This window comes from Rhinopithecus roxellana, chromosome 3, assembly GCF_007565055.1.
Source record: "Rhinopithecus roxellana isolate Shanxi Qingling chromosome 3, ASM756505v1, whole genome shotgun sequence".
Taxonomy (NCBI): Eukaryota; Metazoa; Chordata; class Mammalia; order Primates; family Cercopithecidae; genus Rhinopithecus; species Rhinopithecus roxellana.
In genome coordinates this window covers 13,557,303-13,565,086 of record NC_044551.1, presented here as the reverse complement: position 1 = coordinate 13,565,086, position 7,784 = coordinate 13,557,303, and the positions used below count along the sequence as shown (strand labels likewise).

Below are 7,784 nucleotides of genomic sequence, written 5' to 3'. Positions count from 1 at the left end.
ATCTAAACATACTGACTAAAGGCGGAAATTACCAGACTGCGTAATGGCAAGTCTTATCTACAGGCTGTCTACAAAAACCCTCTTTAAATACAACATATAGGCAGATTAAACATAAAAGGATAGAAAAAGATATGCCAAGCAAACACTAATTAAAAAAACTGGAGTGACAAAGCAGATTTCAGAGCAAGGAAAATTACTAAAAGAGGGACGTTGCATAATGACAAAGGGTCAACTCCCCAAGAAGACCTAGTAATCCTAAATACATATGCACCCAACAAGAGGGCTTCCAAATACACAAGACAAAGACGATAGACCTGAAAGGGAACAGGCAGCTCCACACTGGGATTGGTGACCCCAACATTCCCATCTCAGTAGGCTGGGGCTGCCATGTCAAAATACCACAGACTGGGGCCTTAAAGGGCTAAAATTTGTTTTATTTGTTTTCTCACCATTCTGGAAGCTGAAGGACCAAGATGGAGGCTAGTGAGGTTGACTTCTCGGTGTTCTCACGTGGTAGGGGTTGACTTCTCGGTGTTCTCATGAGGTAGGGGTTGACTTCTCAGTGTTCTCACATGGTAGGGGTTGACTCTCAGTGTTCTCATATGGTATTTTTTTGTGCTGGTGTGGAGAGTGAATGATTCCTGGCTTCTTTCCATCTTCTTATAAGGACACAAGTCCTATTGAGTCAGGCCCCCTTATATGACTTCTTGCAACCATAATCACCTCCTTACAGGGCCTGTCTCTAAACACAGTTACATTGGGGGTTAGGGCTTCAACGTGTGAATTTTGTGAGACAAAATTCAGTTCATAACAACTCCTCTCTCGGTAGCTGATAGAAAAGTGGACAGTAAATTAGCAAGGATATGGAAGAACTGACCAGCTCCAGGAACCAACTGGACCTAACTAACATTTATAAAACGTTCTGCCAAACAACATCTACATTCACTTTCTTTTTGGTCATAAAATACATGTGAACAAATTTACAATAACAAAAAACCTACAGTGGAGTGAAACTGGAAATCAATAACATGAAAATGCCTAGAAAACCTCCAAATAGGTGGAAATTAAACAACACACTCCCTACACAATGCAAATGTCGAGGAGGATGGCTCAGAAAAACTGGAAATCACTTGAACTGAATGAAAATGAAACTGAATGAACTGAATGAAAATGAAAAATACACTTGAACTGAATGAAAATGAAAAATACAACATAGCAAAATGAAACAGGGCTTAGAGAGAAATTTACAGAATAAAGAATAAAGAAATGCTAATACTAAAAACAGAAGAAAATTATAAATCAACAATCTAAGCTTCCACTTTAGGAAATTACAAAAACAGAAGCAAATTAAACTGAAAGCAGACAGAAGGAAGGAAAGAGTAAAGATAAGAGAAACCAATGAAATAGAAAACAGAAAGACAACAAAGAAAAATCAATAAACTAGAGGCTGGTTCTTTGAAAAGGTCCATAAAATTGATAAAGCTTTAACCAGACTGATTAGCGAGGGAGAAAGAGAGAGAAATTACCAGTATCAGTAATGAAAGAGGATATGTCACTATTGACACACAGACATTAAGAGGGCAAAACACGAACATTATGAATTACTCTGTGCACATATATCTGACAACTTTGAAGAAATAAGCCAATTCTTTAAAAGCCACAAACTACCAAAACTCACTCAACAAGAAATACATGGCCTGAACAGCCCTTTTGTATTAAAGTAATGGAATTCATAGCAGAAAAACTTTCTGAAGATGAAAATTCCAGACACTGATGGTTTCGTTAGAAGATTTTATGAACATGTAATGAAGAAATATTACCAATTCTGCACAACCTCCTCCAGAAAATAGAAGAGAAACACTTCCCTACTCATGTTATGAAAACAGCATTACTCCAGTGCCAAAGCCAGACAAATGACAGTACGAGAAACAAAACTATGTACGAATATCTCTCATGAACATAGATGCAAAAGTAAGTAACATAGAAGAACCAGCACAAATTGTGACAGTAGCATGCAAGGCTAAACATTTGAAATTCGGTCAGTACTCTCCACTGTATTGACAGACCAAGAAGAAAACACACTTGATCATCTTAAATGATGCAAAAAGCAGTGACAAAATTCAAGAATCATTCATGGAAAATGTCTCAGCAAACTAGGAGCAGTGAGGAACTTCCTTAACCAGATGGCACATATCCATTAAAAACCCACAGATGATATCACACATAGTGGTGAAAAACTGGATACTTCCTCCCTAAAATCCAGAATGAGAAGAGGCGGTGCCCACCCCCATCCCTGCCAACATCATCCTGAAAGTGCCAGCTAGTGCAATAAAGCAAGAGAAGGAAGTAAAAGGCATTCAGACAACAAAGAAGAAAACCATCTCTATTTACAGAGACCATAATCGTTTAAGTAGAACATTCCGAGGAATTTACCGGAAAAGACACACAAACCTCACCTATAACTAGTCCACGAGTTCAGCAGTGTCGCTGGATACAAGATCAGCACACACGTGTCAACGGCGTTTTTATCTAATTACAGTGAACACGTAGGAATTGAAGTTTACGTCTCAGTCTCACTGACAGCCCTGCCAAGACAACGAAACACAAACACACTTAACACAACGCAAGTAGATGAATAATGGGCAAAACAGGGAACAACTCATTCACCAAAGACATTTGCATGGCAGATAAGAACATGAGCTGCTCGACATCGTCAGCCACGAGGGAATAAAAACATACACCATGGGCGCGTGGAATCACGACACACCTCTGAGAACAGCGCAAGGAAAAGGCAACGCGTGGCCACACCCAGCGCTGGTGAGGACGCGGAGCCCCCAGCTCTCCAGCGCCGCTGCTGGGGGTGTGACGTGCGGCAGCTGCTCCAGACGACAAGGTGGCAGTGTATTTTAACATGATGTCTACGCTTCCCTCGGGATTGAGCAACCCCCTGCCTGGACATACACTCTGGAGAGATGAAAGTTTATTTCACGGGAAAATCTACACATGACTGTTTAGAGCGGCTTCACTCCAGGAATTAGAAAATGAACCATTTACTTGAATCCAGTGAATATTCACCAAAACAACCAATCAACTGACAAATGTGTAAACAACAACATTAAGACCTACACGAAACAAACAATACCTGCTTACGTATTTTAACTGTTTGCTCGTTTTGCCTCTGTGGACTCCCATTCCAATTCTTTATCCTTCCAATACCTACGACTGTTTCTATTTAAGGTGTTAAATGAAACGTTTGACTGATCCAATAACTGATACGACATTTATCTTACTTTACTTTTAAAATTTCAACACGTGTCCTCAATGTTTAGCTACCACTTGTAAGTGAGAACATGCCGTATTTGGTTTTCTGTTCCTGCATTAATTTGCTTAGGAGAACAGCCTCCAGTTGCATCCATGTTGCTGCAAAGGACACATTTTCATTCTTTTCATGGCTACGTAGTATTCCCGGTGTATACCTACCACATTCTCATTCTTTCCATGGTTGCATAGTATTCCACAGTGTATACCTACCACATTCTCATTCTTTCCATGGTTGCATAGTATTCCACAGTGTATACCTACCACATTCTCATCCTTTTCATGGCTGCGCAGCATTCCACGGTGTATCCCTACCACATTTTCATCCTTTTCATAGCATGGCTGCGCAGCACTCCACAGTGTATGCTGACCATGTTTTCAACCTTTTCATGGCATGGCTGCGCAGCACTCCACAGTGTATACCTACCATGTTTTCATCCTTTTCATGGCATGGCTGTGTGGTACTCCACGGTGTATACCTACCACGTTTTCATCCTTGGCATGACTGCATGGTACTCCACGGTGTATGCCTACCACGTTTTCTTTATGTAGTCGTCTACCATCGATGGGCACCTGGGCCGGCTCCATGTCTTGCTATTGTGAATAACGCTGTGATGAACATATGTGTCATTTTGGTAGAATCATTTATTTTCTTTTGGGTATATACCCAGTAATGGGATTGCTAGGTTGAGCGGTAGCTCTGTTTTAAGATCTTTGACGAATCTTCAGACTGCTCTCCACAGGCCTGGGCTGAGTTACATTCCCACCAGCAGTGCGTGAGCATCAGCTTTTTTCTTTGGCTTCACCAGCATCTGTTGTTTTTTGACTTTGTAATAATCGCCATTCTGACTGCTAAGCTGGCATCTCATTGTGGTTTTGATTTGCATTTCTCTGATAATGATAGTTTTTTCTTATACTTGTTGGTCACTTGTATGTCTTCTTCGGAGAAGTATCTGTTCATGTCCTTTGCCCATTTTTTAATGGGGTTGTTTTTTGCTTGTCGATTTAAGTTTCCTATAGATGCTGGATATTAGGCCTTTGTCAGATGCATAGTTTGCAAATATTTTCTCCCATTCTGTAGGGGTGTTTCCTCTGCTGGCAGTTTCCTCTGCTGTGCAGAATCTCTTTAGTTTAATTAGGTCTCACTTGTCTTTTTGTTTTTGTTGCAGTTGCTTTTGAGGACATAGCCAGAGTTCTTTGCCAATGCCGACGTCAAGAAGAGCATTTCCTAGGTTGTCTTTCAGGATGTTTATAGTTTGACGTCTTGCATTTGAGTCTTCAATCCATCTAGAGTTGATTTTTGTCTATGGGGAAGGGTAAGAGTCCAGTTTCCTTCTTCTGCCTGTGACTGAGCTGGTTATCCCAGCACCATCTATCGGACAGGGAGTCCTTTCCCTGCGGCTTGTTTTTGTTGGTCTTGTCAAAAATCAGATGGGCGTAGGTGTGCAGCCTCATGTCTGAGTTTTCTGTTCTGTTCTATACGATAATGAAACCAAATAAATGTCTCTGCTCAGACACCTTCTGACAAGGTCTGTGGCGCCCACCACCGTGTTAGGGCCGCAGCCGCCTGCCCCATGTGCCTGGCCGGGCTCTGCCCAGTTCCCTGCAGCTGCGCCAGTGTGTGCTGTGACTCGTGCTCCTGGCTTGTCATCTGCCCCCTCAGTAGACACCACGGCCCTCAAGCTTTCTCTGCTCCGTGACCAGCACCTGGGATGGGACCAGCAGTGCCTGCGGCTCTGGATTCATGCTTGTTGAAGGACTGACTGAACAGAGGCTCCCTTGCAGAAGTGAACGGTGTGGCCCTCCCTGAGTCCCGGCCTCGCTCTGGATACCAGGGAGCAAGGCAGTCAGGGATCAGAGGCTGAGGCTGAGATGCTAGAGCAGGGAGATTGCCTGGGCGGGGGCTGGCGGGTGTGGTGGAACTGCAGGTTCTCTCCTTGACCTGCCTGCGGGGGAGCCTTTCTCGGCCCTCTCTCTGCTGGTTTTCACCCTTCGGCGTTTTTCCCCCGGTGCATGCCATGCCTTGCACCCCACCCCAGGGATCCAGGAAGGGGACGTGTTGGCCGAGTGAGAGCCAATTTCTGAACACTCTGTGAAGTTGGTGAGAATTCAGGTGCCTATCAGCCGGGCTCCACCTGTGCAGCAGGTGTGGCTGCCTCACTGTGACTTCAAAGGACCCCAGGGAGGAAGGAGGCTCCCGGCTGCACACAGGTGAGTCAGTCCCATTGTTCTGCATGTCTGAAAAATCAATCGGGTCCAAAGTAAAAATATTTATTTAATGAGCAGAAATGTATGGCCAATCGGTTTTTAAAGGATATTGCTTCCTGCTCCTTGATACTGAAAAGGGGCCTTTGACAAAATTCATTTGCAGGGATTGAGTTCTGGGTGAAATAAGGACAGAAAATAGCACAGCACCCACCAAAGACAGCTCATTCTCTTCCTTGGGGTGCTGGGGGACATGGACGCCCCTCAGGGGCAAGAAGATCCCAGTGAGAGGACACTGGGCACTGTGTGAACTCTCCCCTGGAAACCCCAGAGAGGGGCAGGCGACAGCCCTGGGTGTCCCTGGGTCTCCCAAACGCAGGCCTGGGCTTCTCTTGGAGGAGGACTCCACCCTGCAGAAAAGAAGGGTCTGGGTCAGAACCCACTGAGTCCGGGGCTCCCTCCGCCTCCTTCACTCCCTGTGAGATGGGCACAGAGCCTGGTGGTTCTCGGCTGAGATGGCACCCTCGCGGCACCTGCCGGGGACATGCCTGCTGGCCACCACCAAGCTCCTGCAGCTCCGGTCTGTGGAGAGCACTGCCCCGATCCCCACGGCTCAGAGAACTCGTGGTGCGTTTTGTAGCATCAGCATTTGAGTACTGGGTGTGCTGCGCTCCCTTCCTAGCACGGCTCCCCATTCAGCTCCTTGCAGGCGTCGAGACCTTGTTGCATGGCTCCTCTTCCAAAATCCACAAGGTTCTGAGTTCCTGGGGCTTTGTCCCCCAAGTCTGTGGCCGCCGCAGGGCCTCCTCCTGGACCAGCCTGAAGGGCACATGGGAATGGCGCCTCAGGCCTCAAGTAGCAAAGGCCGCACAGACATCCCGAGGACCCCAGGAGCAGCCATGTCCTGCCTCTTGGTCCCTGAGGACCCTGGGCCTTCCTGGCAGTGGAGGCTGGTGTCTCCCGTTCTGTCCAGGTGCAGGCTAGCACACAGCTCCCGAAGGGAGCGAGGACCCAGGACTCTGTGACGGTTCTGGACAAGGCTCTCCAGGCGCCAGGCCTCAGGTCAGAACAGGACTCAACTAAATGCCTTCGGAGCTCTGGGTGAGACGCGCAGCACCCGTCACAGTCAGTCTTCGTGTGTTGGTGTGTGATGGAGACGATGTCTCAGCTCTATGTTCTCGCCAGGCTGTGTTTGGGACGTGTCAGTTTCCCGTGACTGCTGGAACAAGTTACCCCAGCTTTAGGGGCTCAGAACAACATGCAGGACTCTCACGCTTCTGGGACACAGCCCCCACTCCCTCTGGAGGCTCCGGGCCAGGATCCTCCCATTGCCTCCAGCTTCTGCTGTATCTCTCCATGGCTGGTTCCTCTGTGTCTCTTCTCTGTGTCTCTCTTCTGTCTCTTAGAAGGACACGCATGATTGCATTTAGACCCCCCCCCCCACACACCCCCGATAACCCAGGAAAAGCACCTCTCAAGATCCCTGCGTTTATCACAGCTTTTGCCTCATAGGTGACATTCAAAGCGCTGGGGTTTTGCACAGATTTGGGGAGAGGTCTTAATCAGCTCAGGTGGCCGTAGCAGAAAATCACACGTGGGTGACCTGAGCTGCAGGCACAGGTTTCCCGCCACTCTGGAGTAGAAGCCAGAGATCCGGGCACCAGCTGACTGGCCTTCTGGTGAGGGCCCTTCCTGGTTTCCTGGTGCAACAGAGGAAGGGGAGGGCAACCCTCTCCTATGAGGGCACTGATCCCACTGGGAGGACCCTACTCCACACGCCGCAGCACTGGGGTTGGGGTTCCACCCGTGACTCCTGCAGGAGCACAAACCTGCAGCCAATAGACCGCGTGCCTCTGGGCAGCAAAGGTCCCCTCTCACCCGCACTTCATTCTCCTGGTGCTGCCTCTAAGGACAAGGCTGGCTCCAGCAGTCTCGGTGCTGACTACCAGGAGGCAGGAGGCCCGCTCGCTCACCACAGCCGTGAAGCCAGCTGATTACATTTCAGGCTTTTGTTCCCCACCCCGACCCGCTCCTTTATCCACACAGACTACTTGGACCTGGACTCAGGCCAGGCTGGACACCGGGCAGACAGAGGGACGTCCCCAGCAGCCAGCACTCTCTGTCTGAGCAGACAGAAGGATGTCCCCAGTAGCTGGCTCCCCCGTCCAAGCAGATGGAGGGACGTCCCCAGCAGCTGGCTCCCTCTGTCCAAGCCCTGGGCAGGTGGGGTCCTCCAGAGCTCCCCTCCGCAGCTCCAGCCG

The 7,784-nt window shown here is 47.9% G+C and overlaps 1 pseudogene; it reads right to left on the bottom strand.

Annotated features, from left to right (window-relative positions):
* Positions 1–5,747: 5,747 nt before the first annotated feature.
* LOC104654221 lies at positions 5,748–6,355 on the bottom strand (annotated as a pseudogene).
* Positions 6,356–7,784: the final 1,429 nt, after the last annotated feature.